This window comes from Psammomys obesus, unplaced genomic scaffold (genome assembly GCF_907164565.1).
Source record: "Psammomys obesus unplaced genomic scaffold, mPsaObe1.curated_primary_1811, whole genome shotgun sequence".
Lineage (NCBI taxonomy): Eukaryota > Metazoa > Chordata > Mammalia > Rodentia > Muridae > Psammomys > Psammomys obesus.
In genome coordinates, this window is record NW_026587216.1 from 4,066,359 (window position 1) to 4,086,273 (window position 19,915).

Consider the following 19,915-nt stretch of genomic DNA (forward strand, 5'->3'; position numbering starts at 1 on the left):
GATGAGTCCCCTAATTGGTTATCCAATACAAAGCGCTCATGCCTAAAACATTCGCGTCTGAGCAACACCTGAATGAATTCCGTATATGACATTTATCAGTTCCATTATATTCGAACAGCTCAAATCTTGGCAGATATGTCCCACGCCAAAAATGGGAACATTTTATAATAGAAGCAGGTCTAGTGAAAGGAGTGAGTTTATCATATTGAAGGCAGTTGAATTACTAAATCATTTCATAACAAAGTCACAGGAGGCAGAACAATAGGGTTTTTTTTTTTTTTTTAAGGTGATAAGTTTACCTCCAAGGGAAAAATAGTAATTACTATGGTCAAGACAGAACTCAATAAATATCATTCATTTATTAATTCAGTATTTCATAATTTTCACAGAGAATTAATTGTTCTAAAAATTGTCATACAATTCCAATTAAGGTGGGCAGGAGTCGGGGAGTGTAGTTTGGTGGGAGAGACGTTGTCTAAGTATGATAGATATATATTTCCAGAGGCTATTGATTATCCAAATAACACAAATGCATGTGTGAGCACGCATGCAGGTTAGCTGTACACACACACACACACACACACACACACACACACACATACACACACAGGCTAGCCTTCAACTTGTTCTCTTTCCTTTCCCTTCTGAATCTGAAACAATAAGCACACGCCACAGCACCTACCTTTATCTTACTCTTTATCACAGATAATTCTGGCTGGATCAAATCGTTTCTATGAGAGAATCAACTCATTATAAATCTCAAGTGCAACGATAAACTAAAAATAATGAATATCTAACCCGGGCTCGTAGGGACTCACAGAGACTGAACCAATAATCATGGAGCCTGCATATATTTTACAGTTGTGTAGCTTGGTGTTCTTGCCAGACTCCTTACAGTGGGAGCAGGGCTTGTCTCTGACTCTTTTGCCTGCTTTTGGGACCCTTTTCCTACTACTGGGTTGCCTTACGCAACCTCAGTATGAGGAGAGGTGCCTAATCTTATGGCAACTTGGTATGGCATGTTTGGTTGATGCCCCTGGGGGTGGCCCTTTTCTGAAGGGAAACTGAGGAGCGGGTGGGGGAACAGGTGTGGGGTGGGGCCAGGAGGGGAGGAGGGAGGAGAAACTGAAGCTTGGGGTGTGATATTTGAGAGAACAACAAATAAATGAAAATTTAAAAATAATATTTAAGAGGAAAGGCATAAAATAAGCCATCCATGACGAAAAACTACCACAGTCAATAACCAATATTGATAAAGTATTTATTAATTGAGGCGAAAATATATTCCCTTATTAACGTCTTTAGAATATAAAAAGCCCTTATGAGTTGATCAAAGCGCATTTCACATTTTGCAAGGCTTGAAGTTGGATGTATGCAGACCACAGCTGCAGGGACAGAAAGACCGCAGGCTGAGGCAGAGAGCAGAGCTATGAAACCCCGTTACTCTCACAACTTGCTTCAACAGCACAATTCTGCTATTGGTTTAAAATTACAACTTTGTGAGCACATTTTTCTGTGGCGACCTTCTCAATTCACCCCCTCTCTCAAATCCAGAGTCCGCACTCTCTGTTCTCACCAGAGTCTCCAATCTTTGTTCCTTTGCTGTTTAGCCAAGTTCATGAGGAACCCCCTTTAAGCACGTATTTCACCCCATTGCCCCCTGCACAGTCAGTCGTCAGAGTCAAGCGTCCCATCCTTCAAACCTTCTACTTAGAGCCTTTTCTTCTCAGACTTCAGGTTATGTAGTTGCAGAAAACCATAGGCCTAGCCTAGGGTAATCATTGTATGGTGTTTTTTTTTTTTTTTTTTTTTTTTTTTTCTGCTTGGAGAGATGGCTCAGCAGTTAAGAGCAGTTACTGTTCATGCAGAGGACCTGAGTTCAGTCCCCAGCACCCACCTTGGCTCACAATAGTTTATAACTCTATCTCTGGGGAATCCATGATTCTCTTCTGGCCCTGTGGAGACGTTTCCATGTGGCGTGTACACGTGTATACACACCCCACCACATAAAAATTTAAAATGGTAAATATGTGACCCCTTTTCCCGGGAGAAAATATATTTAGCCCTTAGGCTATAAAGTAAGTATATAAAAACCAAACACTTACTGATAATACATCTTAACAAATGATTTTAAAACAGTTCCTTAACCAATCGTTGAAGACTAAAGAAAATTTTCATATTAACGAGACTGATGTAGTTGTTTATTTTTACATAAAAATCAGTGTTAACTGAATACTTGATATGCATGTCTTTAATATTTTTCAGAGCTGCAGATGTTTGATGTTTTAATTTTCAGTGCTGAAAAGGCCACTTCACTTAACTATGTAGCACAAGCCGACAGGAGGATGTTTAGGGTTAATATAGAAGCTGATGAAAATTCTGCCATAATCTCAAGCCACAATTCCCTGATGTTTTTATGAAACTCAAACAGCAAATTTTCAGATCTAGCATCCTGACACAATAGATTCTGAAGACAGACTAATTTCCTCCTTAAATACTGGGAGATGACAGCATTTTGCTGCCTGAACAATTGATGTCTCACAGTTGGTAGTGTTCAGCCCACAAGGCTGGCTGTCTTAGAGGTCACAAATCGGTTCTTGAGTCCTGGAGACTTCCTGGACAGCTGCAACAACCAAAATAATTAACTGAAAAAAAAAAACAAAAAACAAAAAACAACCAGGTGAGCTGTGAGCTGAGCTGTTTCTGGTGTCACTAGCCTGCGGTGCACAATGTGACCCCGCTTCAGCCTTGGTTTTGCGCACACAGCAGGTGACCTTTGAACAGAGCACCCCACCCTGCCGCACAGCACCAAGAAGGAACCCCGCCCTGAAGCACCTCCCATCACTCAAGTCTGAACTGTGGTGTTTATACTGTATGTATAAAGTTTTCTGCTCCTATGCAAATATGGAGAACAGAGACTTTGACAGGGTCCTATACTCCCCTCCCAGGGGTACCCAGGAGCTTGGGTTCTAGTTGATTCCAGTTGTAGTCAAGTTGACAGCCAAGATTAGCCGTCACGTGTGTCTTATGCCAGAAAGGAATGGGATGCATGGATCCTGTCATTGCCTGGCCTCCAACATGTCCTTTGGTTTGAAATCTGTGTGGACACTCTCAGACGTTGTAATGCTTGCTTCCTATCTATGCCTTAATTAGATTTCTATCGCTCTGATAAAACACCATGAGCAAAAGCATCTCAGGGAGGTGGGGGAGAAAAGGGTTTATCTCACCGAAAAGCTTCCCTTCCTTCGGAGCAGGAACTTGGGTGGAACCTGGAGGAAGGGACCTGGGGGCAGGAACCGACGACGCAGAGGCCATGGACGAACACTGCTTACTGACTTTTAGCTGACTGAAAGTCACAGTTTATAACACAGGACCGCCTGCCCCCAGTGGGCTGGGTTCTCCTCTGTCAGTTAGCAATCAAATGCCCTACAGCCTTGCCTACATGCAATTTGATAAAGGCATTAAAAAAAAAATTCTCAACTGAGGTTCCTGTTCAGATTTGGCTCTACTTGTGTCAAGATGACAACAGCAGCAGCAACAATCCATCTAACCAGAACAACATGCTTGTAAAAAACCAGCATCCCATGGAAGACACCAGTCTGTTGCTGGCTTGAGTGGAAGCTGAGATTCCTTGGACCAGGAACACATTGGTCTCCGAGCACTTGGACAACTGAAGATAGGGCAGTGAATTCTGGAGAAAGCACTTCCGAGCCAGGCCTGTGAAGTAAGATACTCTAGTTCTCTGAGGAATAGAGGTACGCTTTTTATAGGGAGAATCTTTTCTAGGGGTTTGCTCTCTGTATCACTGAGCCTAGAATGGATGAGTCTGGCCAATTCCCGGATGCCCTTAAGGCATCTTTTCACTGTCTCAGTGCAAAATACTTGGCTCCTTTACGATGGCCCTAGTGTCTCTCAGCAGCCATGCTTTCCTTGGCCCCATCTCTAGACACACTTTTTTTTTTTTTCTGAGTACACTACAACTTTCTCAAATATTTCTGCCCCAGTTTTTACTCACAGCTCTCACTGTAATTCTGGCTAACAGCAGCCATCAAGGCCCATTTCATAGGCCAAATGCTGGATTACCTTGAAATGTCCTCCTATACATGAATTACCCCACTAGTTTTAAATCCACCTTCATGCAAAGCCTCAACATGCAGACAAACTATAGAAAAGCTCTTTGCCTGAACAGAACTGTGGATCTCTCAGTGAATTTGGAATGCAAATACTATACCCCAATATCTTATGAAACTCTCTTGAGAGAATACTGAATCATGTTCTCTATAAACTTGCAAGTGAATTAAAGAATGGTAAGACAATTATGCCAAATTAGACACTTAATCAAAATCTTACTATTACTCCTCCTGAATCTCTATGAGGAAAATTAAAAATACATTACAAGGATATTCATGGTTGTTTATTTAAAGCTGGTACTTCTCAACTTTAAATATTAAAGTCTTTTATTTCCTACTATATTCTTTACCCCAGTAATATCAGGAACCAGAGACATAATAGAGTCATTTAGAGTAAATGTCTCCAAGGGAATTCACAATGCTGGAGTCAAAATAACATAGAAAAACAATTCTAAATTAAGATTTTCATTGTTTCCATCAACAAAATTTTGATGTTGAGAACCTTCTTTTCTTTCCCCTTGTGTTCAAGATAGCAGCCATGTTTCATTGTAAGAGATTTGATGCCAATAGTTGAATCATTCTGTATTTTAATTTAGTATTTCCTTCAGACATTCTTTGAATGTGTCAACAGGAAAGAGCATGTTTCAAAATCCACTTCTGCTCGTTTCTTGTTTAATAAACAAAGTGAATCTCAGTGTACGTCTTTAGCCCCTACTACATTTTCTGGATCTTGACACAAAATACGGACTCGTAAGGGCTAGTCAACATCAAGATCTGAAGAGGTGAGGTTTGGCTCCAGGGACCCTTCTTTTCCTAGTTTCAGTGTCCTTGGTTTTCTTAGCTGCTCTCTCTTTCCAAGGATTTATTGTTTGGAAACACCACCTATGCCGGAGATCATATTGAAGTGTTGACTTTCCGGTGAGGTCTCGTTTAGCGTGTCTCGGCTGTTGAAAGATCTTCTGAAGATACCGAGGAAACACGTGTATCTTCATGAGGTGTCTGCTAAGGTGGTGGGGATGGAGATAGCGTGGGAAGAAAAGACTCGGTGCATATGTAAGGCTGGGTGTTGGCTGATGTCCTGATTGTGCACCCCGCTGGGGTTGCAGAGAAGCCAAAAGGCCTTGAACTGCTCTTGCTGGGAGAATGTTTGAAACGTCTACTCTTGCAGAGAATAAAAATGAGTTGTTGAACTATACAATGTTTATTATTAGCCTTAAAATTATCATGGCGGTATTATCTAACCTGCCAAAACAAACAATAAGACATAGACACCCGTAAGATTTTATAATGGCCTTATTTACCTTGGGCCGGGCAGATATTTCACTTACACTGTCTCTAGAACCTCACCATCCATCTCTCAGCCCCCATCCAATGCCATCCACATTAATCTTCCTCATCTGAGCTATCTTCCATCCATAATCTTATAAATACATGCTTTTATTCTTCATCTGGGCCTTTTCACACCATAATTGGAGTTCTTCAGGCTCACGTGATTCCTTCTTTACGCTAATCTATCATGGCATTCTCCTTTCTCCTCTCTTCTTGTCTCTCCTCTGTTTGCCTTGATTCTCCTGTCCCCAAAGCCTGGAAACCTTACTCCATTCTGCCCTGTCCAGGTATAGATCTTTAATCAACCAATCAGGTAAAATGTCTTAGGTAGATTTACAAAATAAAGATAGGCATAACCAGATCTTCTGATCCAGTAATTAGCATCAAAATAAAGCAGCAGAACAAACCCAAACATGCTACACTAGAAATGATAATGTTAGGTTTATGCTCAACATGTGAATGATTTATGGTAGGGAAGTGATTGGAAAAATATTTGCTCTTTACTCAGGAAGTACGATTTATACTGAAACGAGTTTAAACATCTCTCTAAAGAAGCAAAAATCAGAGACTGAGAATCCCAGGGACAGTATAGGACTTCTATTCTACAGATAACATTACCCCCACCCCACACACAAATGCACTCACACACATAAATACACATATACATAATTTGGGGGATAATAAATAAGGAAAGCATAGGAAGATGGATAGTAACACAGCACTAATTAGGAGGAAAGGTCACCCCTCAGTGACATTGCCTTTGTGTCTTGACTTGGTATCAGAACAAAGCCATGCGGAATCAGGAGTCTTAGAGGAGAAGCCCGAGGGCATATTCAGTAAGGTCCAAGCAAGGAAGCTGTAGCACCAGGCAAGTTAATGCAAAGAAGTCATCCTAAGTCTGAACCACAGAAGCCTGTGGAATCCAAACCAGAGGGCTCAAAGTTCCAAAAGACAAGGAGGTTTTAGCAACTCATGATTCCGGAAGAAGAAAAAGTCTCCTAGAGGAATGTAGGCTTGCCATTTCCAGACATCTAGAACATTCTTCATTGTGTAATCTTAAGCCTTTGATCGCAGGATATTGTTTTGTGACTATGCCAGAAGCAATCAGGAGCGAAGGGAGACAAGCGAGAGGGATTAATGTGTCTTTCCCTTGGAGGAAAGGCTCAGAAAATTGATGGAAAAATCTCCGGGTGTTTTATTTAAAAATATTTTTTTTTCTGGGACAAATATCTTAATTCTCAATTTTAAAAGTAGTGACATTAACTATTGGCATCACTTGACACTGAGAACTATATATTCAAATTATTAAATGAGATTACTCTTCCTGTGGGGAAGCAAGAGACAAAACAAGCAGGCAGCCAACATTTTGCCAAGTGGATCCGAGCAAAGGGCAGTCTCTTCAGTAATTCAGTCATGATGGTTTAGTCTCTGTTTAAAATGCATTTTATAGATAGAAAATGGAGTCCTGGACACGAGACAGAACCAGCACAGAACACACATAGAAGGAGAACCAGAATGTGGACAGCAAAAATCCACTGACAGTTGACAAGAGTCTACGGCAGTTATTATTTTGTTACCGCCACTGATGAGTAAATACAATGTTCTCCCCCAAACTCAAATCATATCGTTTTATTGAAAGCATATGAGTTTTTCAAGGTAATTGTTTAATTCATTTGATACAAATTGACTCAGTTAGTTTTCCCAGATCTTAACACTCTCAATTCCTGAGTTAGAGAAATAACTAACTCATGGATGATGTGGGGGAGAAGGAAACAGAATGTCTTACCCAATTACAGAAGTCAAAATTCTAGTGCTTATATTTCCTTCAGGATGTTTTAACATCCTGCTTGGACCGCAAGTGTAGAATTACAGGATCTTAAAGCTGAATGATGCCTACTCCAATAAATTCTTATCAGGAAACTGATCTCACTCGGGCTTTTCAAATGGATACATGCTCATAAAGGACACCCTGGTAAGTGACTGCGGGTACTCTGGGACACGGGATAAAAGAGGCTACTGTTGCTCCTGACATCCCTTCAGAGGAGGGGCTGTGGAACAGGAGGGTGAAGATTAAAGCCAGGAAAGGGCTTTTTAAAGTCGGGAAAGAACCATCACAGGCTCTCTATCTCTCTCTCTCTCTCTCTCTCTCTCTCTCTCTCTCTCTCTCTCCTCATTGGATTTTCTGCAATTTCTCCCCCTGCCAAACTACCAGGGAGCTGGAAGGCAAGGAATTCTGGGTAATATAAGTACGTATAAGGCAGAGAACGGGGCAGAAAAGGGGAGAGATTGCATTTGGCATGGGAGATGGCAAGTGGAGTAAACCCATTGAGGTGCATAAGAAAGTGATACTTTGCGCTTAGACTGGACACTATAGATTATCTGCCTACGGACAGGGACCAGGCGGGCAGCGTTTCATGGATGGTATGTGACTGTATGAAGGTAAAGATAGCTTACCTTGGAGAAGTGAGCCTGCCAGCCTCCCCAGGATAGAGGTGGCCAGGGGATGCCTCGGTGTTTTCAGGGACCAGTCATGGCCAGTTGTTATCATGCTGGCAGAGGGGCTGGTGTTGCAGGCAAGAAGGCTGATAGGGGATTCTGTATCTCTCTGTGGCTGCCGCAAGACCCAGTCCTCATCTCCGATCATATCAGGGAAGGTCAGAGTACCCCAAGAATGGATTGCTGAATGGTCAGATTGGACTGAATTTGAGGCATTGCCAGATGATCTTACCCTGGGTCCAGAATCTTCTCACACCAGGAGAGTTATTGGAAGGCTGTGAAGTCCCAGCTTTAGTTCTGTTTGGTTCCTGTACACTGCTTTAGATGGGCGCTGGGGAAGCAATCTGTCTTCTTAGCCAACTCTGACTTGTCAGATCTGGTCTATATGGGTTATACTGTCCTTTACGCTAGTTTAACTGAATAGAAGCTCAGAGAAGTAGAGATGGGGACAAGACACAGGTTTTCTTCCTCAGCCTGTCCTCCACAGTCTCATTGGTCATCTTGTGTGTCAGCACATGAGGCCGAGCCCACTGAACATTTCCCGCCTTCCTTACAACATAAGAGGATGAGGGAGACCAATGTTGACAGTTACGACCAACGTATTTGACATTAACATTCTACCTAATTGGATATCTGTGGGCAGACAACACCATGGAACAGAATTAAACAGAAAAAGCAAAAAGGCATGCCCACAGACAGTTATGTAACCACACTTGACTGGATTAGTTGCTTGTTTGTGATGCTCAGTGATGTATTTATTTCTGAGTGCTTTGGAAGTTGCTCTTCTATGTCTTTCATCCCTGCCTCCTAAGGAGAGCTTCGACTTCTATTCATTTTGTTTGGGGGAAGGTATTATAAAATGAGGCTTTTTATTATGCCACTGAAATCCCCATTGTCTAAGATCCAAGTGGCTATAGCAACTAAGTCTCCTGTTGAACCTTCTTCTAGACTCAATCCCTGAAAAATTAGTTGGGACAGATTAGAGAAAGCTCCGTGAAATGAGCCTTTTCATTTCTGAGGGGCAGTGAGCTGGGAGGTTCATCCGTCCTTTGATCCTCAGTGACTTTTCTGATCCTGTGGATCTGTATGACTCATCTCACCCAAGGTCTTGTTATTTCGCTCCCTTGGAAACTGTTGGGGTGGTATAAATAAAGCCCACTCCTGGCCTTCAGTCTCTCAGCTGGATTCTGTAGTCTCCCCCCCCCCCCCCCCAAACTCTGGACCAAAATTGAGGCTTCCTTATATACATGTAAGGCTGAGTCTATTAAAACAAACCATCATGGTAGTTTGAGATGACACTGAGTCTGTTGCATGGACTGAGCTTTGTCCATGCTCTCCGATCCCAGGAAAACTTACTGTAAAGGTTTAGTGGATGAGGGCACAGACTGAGGGTCTGTCACATCGCAAGAGCCTTCTCTGCTTCCTCGTTCTTTCTCATTGTCCATCCACTTTGGTGCTTTAGGGACACCAAGAATCATGGGTTTTTTAAAGAACCAGGACATCAGGGGAGTCTCCCTGAGTCTCCGCCAGAGTTCACATCGCCATCAATATATTTTGAGTTATCACTACTTGCTGGGCGTTGAGCTGTGAGATCAACTGAGCTGCGAGCGGGTGTTCTCATGTGTCTCTTTTCTCATCTGGGAGATCTAGGTTCAGATACAAACAATACTGTAGACAACTGTGTGTACAGCTTCAAACTTGGGTAGTGTTGGCTTCAAGGTGTACAATCCATATGGCGGAATATACCGGCTGCTTCTGTTTCCCCTTAGTTTCAGACAGAAGACAGAGGTTCACAAGGAGTGATGGCGTTGGCGAATGGGAACGGAGAATAAGAATGGACAGCTGGTGAGTGTGTCAACGTTCATGGATGTGCAGTAATGTGATATTGTGGTGGCCTTCAGAGTGTTCCTTTGGAAGGGGCTGGAGGGGGAGAGCATTCCTGATGCATCATTCCCTGAACCCCTGTGTGGCTGGTGGAAAGTTGGGGTGCCAATGGCTCTCCCCCTCACTGTTACTTGGAAGGCTGTGTTTTCAGTCCATCCTCTGAAAGCTGGCTTTTTTTCTTTTTTCCTTCGAGAGGCTATACTATGTCTTAAACTCCTGGGGTATTAAGATCTGAACCAGGTACTATGAAGACCATGACTGAGCACAGACTGGGTTTTGCTTATTGGGAAACGAAAGGTACCTGTCATGTAGAAACTATGTAGGTGAACAGACAATGACGTGTAAGGTTGGGTGATGGAGGAAATCTGGCTTGGAGGAAATCAAGGAAGGCACCCTTGAAATATGAGGACACTGAAAGGACAAGCTGGAAGAAGGACTTAAGAAAACCCAGTCATCCTGATCTTGGATTTCCAGCCTCCAGAGCTGTGTGATAGAATTTTTGTTTATAAAACCCAGTCTGTAGCACTTTGCTATAGGCCTCCAAAGTGGCTGAGGCTTGGACTCACTGACTCACAGTATGTCCTAATCGTTGTCTATGGAAATGAATCTTAAGTGTTTTTTTTTACACTGCATTTATTGTAAGTGCTGTGTAACTACTGCAGATTAAGATTAAGAAAAACTGAAGAGCTTTAGAAAATAGTTACTTTAGATTTAAACTATTTTATTTATAAAAAATTTACTTTACTTAAAAATAAATTGTATTTTATTTAAAGATAAATGTTAAAGTTTCAAGCTATCAATCAAAAAAAAAAACCTGTTTTCTTTGTCAGTTGAGTAGACCAATTCCCTGAGCCATTTTTATTGGATCACTTTACAAACCTGACCCCAGCCCCTCCCTCTTCCCCTCCCAGCCCCACACTCATATCTCTCTCTCCCCAACCCCTCCCCTTCTCCTCAGAGAAAGGCAGCCCCCTAACCCTGTGGTTACCAACCCACCCTGGCACTTCAAGTCACACCAGGACGAAGCACAGCCTCTTCCATGGAGGCCAGACAAGACAGCCCAGCTAGGGGATCCAAAGACAGGCAATGGAGTCAGAGAGGGCCCCTGCTCTAACTGTTAGGGGACCCACATGATGACCAAGCTGCGCATCTGCTACACGTGTGTAGGGAGGGGGCCTAGGTCCAGCCCATGCATGCTCTTTGGTTGGTGGTTCAGTCTCTGTGAGCCCCTGTGGGCCCGTGTTAGTTTACTCTGTGGGTCTTCTTGTGGTGTCCTTGACCCCTCTAAATCCCTCAATCCTTCCTCCCACTCTTCTTCAAAACTCCCCAAGCTCCCCTACTGTTTGGCTGTAGGTCTCTGCATCTGTTTCTATCAGCTGCTGGGTGGAGCCTTTCAGAAGACAGTTATGCTAAGCTCCTGTCTGCAAGCATAGCAGAGTAGCACCAATAGTGTCAGGAATTGGCTCTCTCCCATGGGGTTGGGCCAGCCATTGGATCGCCATTCCCTTGGTCTCTGCTCCATCTTTATCCCTACACTTCTTGTAGGCGAGATAAATTTCATTGTCGAAGGTTTTGTGGATGGGTTAGTGTCCCCCTCTCTCCTCTGGAAGTCCCACCTGGCTACAGGAATAGATGACTTCAGGCTCTATATCCCCTGCTTCTAGGAGTCTTGGCTAGGGTCACCCCCATATACTCCTGAAAGCCTCCCTGCCCCAGAGATGCCCCCTCACCAATTTCTGTTCTCTCTCCCAGTCCTCCTCCTCCACTCTCTGCCTCCCACTGCTTTTACCCTCCCCACTCCATCTTTCACACAATTCTCTCCCTCCATTTATTTCAGATGTCTATTTCCTCTTCTGAGTGAGAGTCAAACATTCTCTCTTGGGCCCTTAGCTTCTTTGGGTCTGTGGATTGTAGCATGGTTAGCCTGTACTTTATGGCTAATACCCACTTATAAGTGAGCACAATCCATGCATGTCTTTACAGGTCTGGGTTATCTCATTCAGGATGATCTCTTCTAGTTCCGCCCATTTACCTGTAAGTTGCATGATGTCTTTGTTTTTAATAGCTGAGTAGTATTCCATTGTGTAAATGTACCACAGTTTCTTTATCCATTCTTTGGTTGAGGGACATCTAGGTTGTTTTCAGTTTCTGGCTATTATGAATAAAACTGCTATGAATATGGTGGAGCATCTTTCGAGTATATGCCCAGGGGTGGTAGAGCTGGGCCTTGAGGTAGGTCTATTTCCAATTTTCTGAGAAACCTCCAGATTGATTTCCACAGTTATTGTACAAGTTTGCACTTCCACCAGCAATGGAGGAGTGTTCCCTGTGTACACTCTGTGTTCCTTGCCAGCATGAGCTGTAACCTGAGTTTTTGATCTTAGCTATTGTGACAGGTGTAAGATGGAATCGCAGAGTTGTTTTGATTTGCATTTTCCTGATGACTAAGGACACTGGACATTTCTCTAAGTGCTTCTCATCCATTCAAGATTCCTTTGTTGAGAATTCTCCATTTTTTAAATTGGGTTATTTGGTTTGTCGGTTTTTAATTTTTTGAGTTCTTTATGTATTTTAGATATTAGCCCTCTGTCAAATGTAGGGTTGGTGAAGATCTTTTCTTATTCTGTAGGCTGCTGTTTTGTCCTATTGGTGTGTTCTTTGTCTTTCAGAAGCTTTTCAGTTTCATGAGGTCCCCTTTACTAATTGTTGGTCTTAGAGCCTCAGCTGTTGGTGTTCTGTTCAGGAAGTTATCTCCTGTGTCAGTGAGATCAAGGTTCTTCCCCACTTTTTCTTCTAACAGATTTAGTGTGTTCTTGTTTTGTGTTGAGTTCTTTGATCCACTTGGACTTTAATTTTGTGCAGGGTGATAAATACAGATATATTTGAATTCTTCTACATGCAGACATTTAGTTAGACCAGCACCATTTGTTGAAGAGGCTTTTTTGTCTTCTAATTGTATGGTTTGGCTTATTTGTAAAAAAATTCAAGTGTCCATAGGTGTGTGGGTTTATTTCTAGGTCTTTAATTAGAGTCTGATGATCAACCTGTCTGTTTTTATGCCAGTACCATGCAGTTTTTATTACTATTGTTCTGTAATAGTAAAATCCCTTGAAATCAGGGATAGTGATAGCTTCAGAAGCTCTTTTATTGTATAAATTTTCTTTTGCTATCCTGGGTTTTAAAATTTTTCCATATGAAGTTGAGAATTGTTCTTTCAAGGTCTGTAAGGGATTGTGTTGGAGTTTTAATTGGAATTGCATTGAATCTGTAGACTGCTTTTGGTAAGATGGCCATTTTTACTATGTTAATCCTACCAATACATGAGCATGAGAGATCTTTCCATCTTCTGATATCTTCTTCATATTCTTCCTTCAGAGAATTGAAGTTCTTGTCATACAAGTCTTTCACTTGCTTGGTTAGAGTCACACTAAGGTATTTTATATTATTTGTGATATTTGTGAAGGGTGTCATTTCCCTAATTTCTTTCTCAGCCCATTTATCACTTGTATAAAAGAGAGTTACTGATTTGTGTATGTGTGTGTTAATTTTGTATCCGGCCACTTTGCTGAAGGTGTTTATCAGAGGTAGGAGTTCCCTAGTAGACATTTTTTGGGTCACTCACGTATACTATCATATCATCTGCAAACAGCAGTACTTTGACCTCTTCCTTTCCAATTTGTATCCCCTTGATCTCCTTTAGTTGTCTTAAATCAGACTTTTTCTGAATTGGATATACTCTAGCTCAGAGCTTGGGTATATTTAGGGCCTGAATGTTGCTGGGGAGAATGTGGTTAATTGTATCAGCCCTTTCCTTCCTGAATCCTCTCTCCAGGTACTAATGCTTATTCTAGCTGCCCTCAATGTGGGAGAAACCATCACCAGATACTTTGAAGTCTTCCGCTCTCTTCATTGAACACGAATGGCTGGCAGGCATTCTATCTTTTAGGGAGAAAAAAAAATGAGATAGTTCTCAGTCACAGATGGATCCAGTGGACAACTCCGATACCTTGAGCTTCTCACACTTAAACCACCTTGCAAACCATGTTACTTGGTGGCTCTCCCTTTAGCCTCTTTGGGGTTCTCTTCAAGTATTCCCTGGCAGGGTTAGGTAGGCTACATTTTCTTTTTCTTTTTTTTTTTTTGGCATAGAAAAAAAAAAAAAAAGGGAGGGGTGTGCCTGGAAGGTGATTATACATAGATAGCCTTAAGGTTTTGTCATGTTAAAATTTTAAAAAAGAATTACTATTAAAAAAAAAACAGTCAGTGTTTGCCCTTAACAAGGCAATCCTGTGCAGAAATGGTTGGTCTCCTGCAGACCAGCTTTCTAAACTAGACCGCATGAAAATTGAAATTTTGATTTGCTACCTTGAGAATTACAGGATTCCTTTCATTCCTAAGAGCACTGTTTGGTGTTTTATTCAGCGAGCACTTCCTAAATATATTTACAGAGGAAGGCGGGCTCAGCTGTGGTCTGGAAAATGGCGGTGTGGACTCCTGCTCTACCGTTAGAGACGTTAGCTGGCATGCGTGAGCGTGCTTTGGAACCGGGAGTGGGCTATTGAGGTTGAGTTTTACAGCACATGCATCTTAACCCCAAAATACTTCTAGTCAGATCAAGTTAGGATGACGTTTTTCAGGCAGCTTGTCAGAGTAAGGTCTTAGATTTCATAATGTAAGGCTCTAGAAGGAGATTAAAGATGGATAAAGTGGAATGCGTTCTACTGCTAAGAAAACCACGTTTCACTGAACCTAAGACGTCAACAAGGAAATGTGTGTCGTTATACTGTGTGTCTGTTAATGAAAGAAAACACACACTCAATCAAACTCTGATATAACACTTTTATATTGCAGGATTTTTTTTTAAAGCTTATAACTGTTAAAAACACTTTTGGTCCTATTCGGACATAGATTTGCTTTTTTTTTTTTAATTTACATGAAGTTTGTAAATTCACAAGAAGAGACATAAATTCAGCAATGGTCCAAACGTTCCTGAGATGATTAGCATTCATAGCTGAGACTTCTGAATTTATGACTCTGTTTATTTATTTATTTTTAAATAGATGATCTCAAGGCTATGTGATGGGGATTGCCTGCTGTGATGGGGATTGCCTGCTGGCTGAGACACAGTGGTCCAGGGCACCCTCAGGGGCTGTATTGGCTAAGCTTTCAGACTACAGTCCTGCAAACTTCACAACAACCATGGCAGCTGACAGAAAGAAATGCCCCCCTCCCCCCTTAAGAAAGTCAGACATGGTACTTCATTGTGAACTTCCAGGGGTAATGGAGGAAAGATATTTTGACATCAGGTTAAAACATGAGTCTGAAGCTTCCTGTTCCTCCTAAGAGAAGGGTTTGGAAGTTATTCTTATTTCTCCTTTTCAAGTGATTGGCTTTGGACCTTGATTTTTTTGTTTTACGAAAAAAGCTTTACAGCAATCATTTATTTTGCCCATGTTATAAAAAAAGGCCAAGACCCTCGTCACTAGACAGGCTGATGAATCTGCTGAGGGTGGTCCTGATTAATATTTTACTATATCGTAAAGGGGTCAGCTCAAGGTTGAGAAAAGGAAGTGCAGCATTATTAGAGAGACAAACTAGCACAGCTGTTTCCTATGATTCTTGTGTTAATCACACATCTCAGTCTTTCCAAAATTCCTAGCAAAAATTCCAAATATCTTAGTAGTAGCCTCCAATGTGATTTATTAAATCTGTTTTATTGTGTCAGATGGTTCTAGTGTTTAGCTGACCCTCCAGAGCTTAAATTAATGCTTTAGTCATTTAGGGAAATGATGGGATTAAAAACAAAACAAACTCCTTTAAGCTAAAACAGAAGTTGAATGAGCTCTCTCATCATGCCATGTTGGAATGAGGTGGGACAGACTCTAGGCTATAGTTGAGACTTTGTGGGGGAGAAGTGTGAGCCAGTCACTGTGTTCTTCTGTGAACTAATGGAGAGTGATCTTGCAGAAAGTGAGATGAATGGAGGAATGAATGGGGCCTGGGAGCAATAGTCATTGGCTCATTTCCTTTCATGACACCAGTTGTTTTGTAAGAAAATCATAATGTTAGAGTTGATTTATGGCTGTACTTCCTCACTTTATCTTCACATTATCTCCTTGTGAAAGGGGAAACGTTCTTATGTCTTATGTTCTACTGAGAAAAAGGAATGAGACTTCCTGTCTGTAAGCAAGGCTGGCTGTTGTCCTATGAAGATGGAAGAACTGACTTGGACTCAGGCATCTAAGGTCAGAGCTATGTTGCCATTCACATCGCTTCTTTTCTGTGTGTTAGAGCAGCATTTTTGTTGTTGTTGTTGTTCTTTGGTTGTTTGTGGATGTGGGTCCATATTTGTAGGCGCAGGGTTACTGTGGGACTGCCATCTCTAATAGAAAGATATTCCCAGAACTGGGAAAGATATTCCCTAACTGGCTCTCATCTGTCCTTCAAAAGCTCGTGTGTTGGATACTTGGTCCCCACTATTACAGTGCTCAGAGGTGAGACTTTTGGAAATGGATGAGACTTGACAACTCTGACTTCCCGTGTAGCTGAATGGGGTATTGGAAAGTTGTAGAAACTTAAAAGATCTGACCTACTTGAAGGAAGTAAGCTTTGCTTTTAAAGAGTATATTTTGCTCCTGATACCTCTACTCTTTGCTTCCTGGAGTGAATATCTGTCTCACTATATGTTCCTTGTTATGATGTCCTGCCTGGCCACAGGCCCAGGAGTAACACAGCCAAGTCGCCATGTGCTGAAACCGTGAATCAAATCAACCTTTCCTCCTTTGACTTGGTTTTCTCAGGTAGTTTATGCCTGAGGAAGAACCTAACCCTAGCAGTATGAAAAAGAACTAGGTATAGGAAAAATTTACCCTGACTCTTTAGATTAAAACCTGTCAGAATTGGGAACAAAGAGAGGCTATTTGGGCAACAATTGCTCTTTATATGCTTCCAAGTCTACACTATGTGCCCCTGAAAGAACTCTGACCCAGGGAGCAAAGTTAAGTTTCAAAGTTTTACTGGGATTAAAAGAAAACCAACCTGACTCCATTGCTGTTTCCATAGATTTCACTGGAGTTAAATATCTGGATGTGGTGGCAAAGAGCTCAGAGATTCCGGCTGAGCTTTGTAATAGACTCTGAAGGTATACTGTCCTGATCTTCCCACGTTCACTCATAGACCTCCATGCTTATGGTTCTTGAAGAGCAATTTGCTCTAAGCCACTGTGATGGTTCTTCAGCTGCCGACAGTGTTGATCTTCTCACTAAGACAAATCAGAGAGCCAACATTCCTGCAAGAAGCCTAAATTAAGATGCTGCACTGCACTTGACTCTTCTATGCAGATGTAATTCTTGAGAATAGTCTGAAAATTGTGCATGGTCTTGAAAAAAATGCCATTCCCCAAAATCAAAACTTAGTTGACCATAGAGATCTTTTTTTTTTTTTTTGGAAAAATATTTGCTGCAGTACCTAAGTTCATTTTTGATGAATGAAGCAAATCTCAGGCTGGAGAGATAACTTAGTCAGATAACTGAGTTTGATCACAGCACTCACATGAACATCTAGGTATGGTGGTATCTGGTTATAATCCCAGCATTGGGAATTAGAGGCAGAAAAATCATCGACGGCTCACTTGGCTAGCCAGCTGAGCCAGTGAAAAACCCCATCTCAAAACACAAGGTGGGCAGTCCTGAGGTGTGCTAATAGAGGTTATCATCTGGCCTTTATACGCACTTGCATACACATGTACCTGTGTACACATAAATACATACACACAGTCTCTGCAGACATGTACATGCACACACGCACGTACAACCAAAAAGAATAAAAGCAAACCATCAGAAACTAGACTTTTGATCATAATGGCCATGACATTTCACAGCCCTTGCTCTGTTTAGTCTTTTTAGCTTATTGTTGAGGAAATGAAGTGAGGACTAAATCATCTGGCATGGGGCTTACTTCTGATCATATAGTTTTGTAGGCTTAGATTTTTCACCAAACCTAACTTTATTTAGGGTTCTTAAGCACCTTTACCTACCTTCTCAATCTCCCTCCCCCCGACAGTGCAACCTTAGGTAAGAGATTAATGTAGGCTTTAGTCCTCTCTTACCTACTTCCTGCTCATTAGGGTTGATGGGTCATTAGGAGATGACCAGACTCAGAGAAAGCCTCAAGACTCAGTTGGATTGCCAGGAGAAGCTCTCTGGAGCGTTTCTCTCTGCAAAGCCAAGTGTCAAAGCATGAAGATTAGTGCATCAATGTTGATCCAAAAAGTGATGTCTCACTGCGAGTGGGCCTCTGTACGTGTTCTCTCCTCAGAGTCCACCCACGGGTGTTCTCAGCTGGCCAATATCATGACCCTCACACATGAGAGCTCCCAGCAAAACATCATGTGCCTTCTCACAAGCCAACCTGGGCAAAACATCACATGCCCAGCTTGCCTATTACAAGACTCAGTCTTCAAGGGAACCAGAAATGTCCACTTCATAGTTTGGTAGTAGTTTCTAGAACACCCTATAAGCCATTCCCATGCCTTAGACAACTGACCAGTGTCCACCATGATTCTTAGCAGTTTGGCAGGTATGTTTCATCAGGGTCCTAAGGCCATATCAGGGGCTCTCATGCATTTTAAGATTAGAATGTTAAGAGCACAAATGACAGTAGTTACACAGGAGTTGACATGATGGATGACAGTCTAGTCTGAAGCCCTAATGGCTTCTTTCCTGAAGCCTATATCTCCTTCTTTTGTGAGGAACAGTTTTGTTCTGTAGGTCAGCTCAGCCTCCTCAAGAACCTGACCCTCATTCTGTGTCTCTTAGAAGAAAGAGAATTAAAAGGAGTGAAATGGGTGGTTGTGTTTATGTATTTAATAGATTCTACTATGTGCTAGACCTTGCACTAGGCACTTACATGGATGTTATAGCTGGTTTCAAAGCCAGATTTTTAGATGCTTCCTCTATACACACACACACACACACACACTGAAATCACACAAATTAAACTTAAAACCAGTTTTAATCTACTGAGAATCTGCTTCCGTTTCCATTTTCTACTCTGCAACTTTTTTTTTCCCCTTAAGTCTGCCTTTGTAATTTAAATCAAATCACCACCATCTGGTAGAAATAGTTTATTTAGAAGGTACAACTGACTTGACCATGAACTATCTCTTGAGGATTTCGAAACCACACAGGATGAGTCCCATTAGATCTTTGTCTATCCAGAGATAAATCCTTTGTATTTTATTACAGGCAATCATTACATGGGAAATAAAGCACAGTTATCATTTCACACTACGTCAACTTATTTTCTTGGTTAGCACCATGAGGTCAAGGAAAGAATCACAGTGACTCTTAAAGTGTACAGGGCATACTGGCCTGAGAAGCTCTATGGATGGCTCATTTCTTGGTTCCCTTCTGGAAGACCACTTGCTATCCAGAGAGGATTTGGACTGACTCACTGGAACTTGAACTTGCATTTTTAGAGTCCTTTCTTACTCTTTGACACCTAACTGGTGCACAGGCAGGGCAGGATTGGCATGTGGAAGACACCGGCACAGAGTGAGTCAGCTAGACAGACCTCAAGCAACTCAATAGCAGCCTTGCTGTTGCCTTCATTTTTTCTCTGCTGGCTGAAGATTAGAATTGCTTAATGATGCTGTGATCTCTTAACCATCTTTGTGTTTATAGATAATTGTCCTGCTTGAAAAGTTGGAGAAGTTAGAAATATAGATAATCCAACCAGGAATGTTGGGACAAAGGTGTTTGTGGGTCTTAGAAGCAAATGATAACGATTCCCCCCAAATAAATTCTTAGGTATTAATTTCTTGGGATAGTTTCATCATTGATGAACTCTGTGAATCCTATTTTCTGCTCTTTTCTGGGGACTGTGCTTGGTTTGGTGTTTTGGATTTGGTACCCTTAATGTACACTATCTTTTTGTTCAGAGCATTTACCAAAAGTGTTATCATTTCTCTTATATAGTGGAAAGTATTTATGGTATGTGTGGGCTTCAGATGGAAAAAAGTGCATTCCGTGACTTACACTGTATAGCTCAGTACTTTGCTCATCTGGGTCACTTAT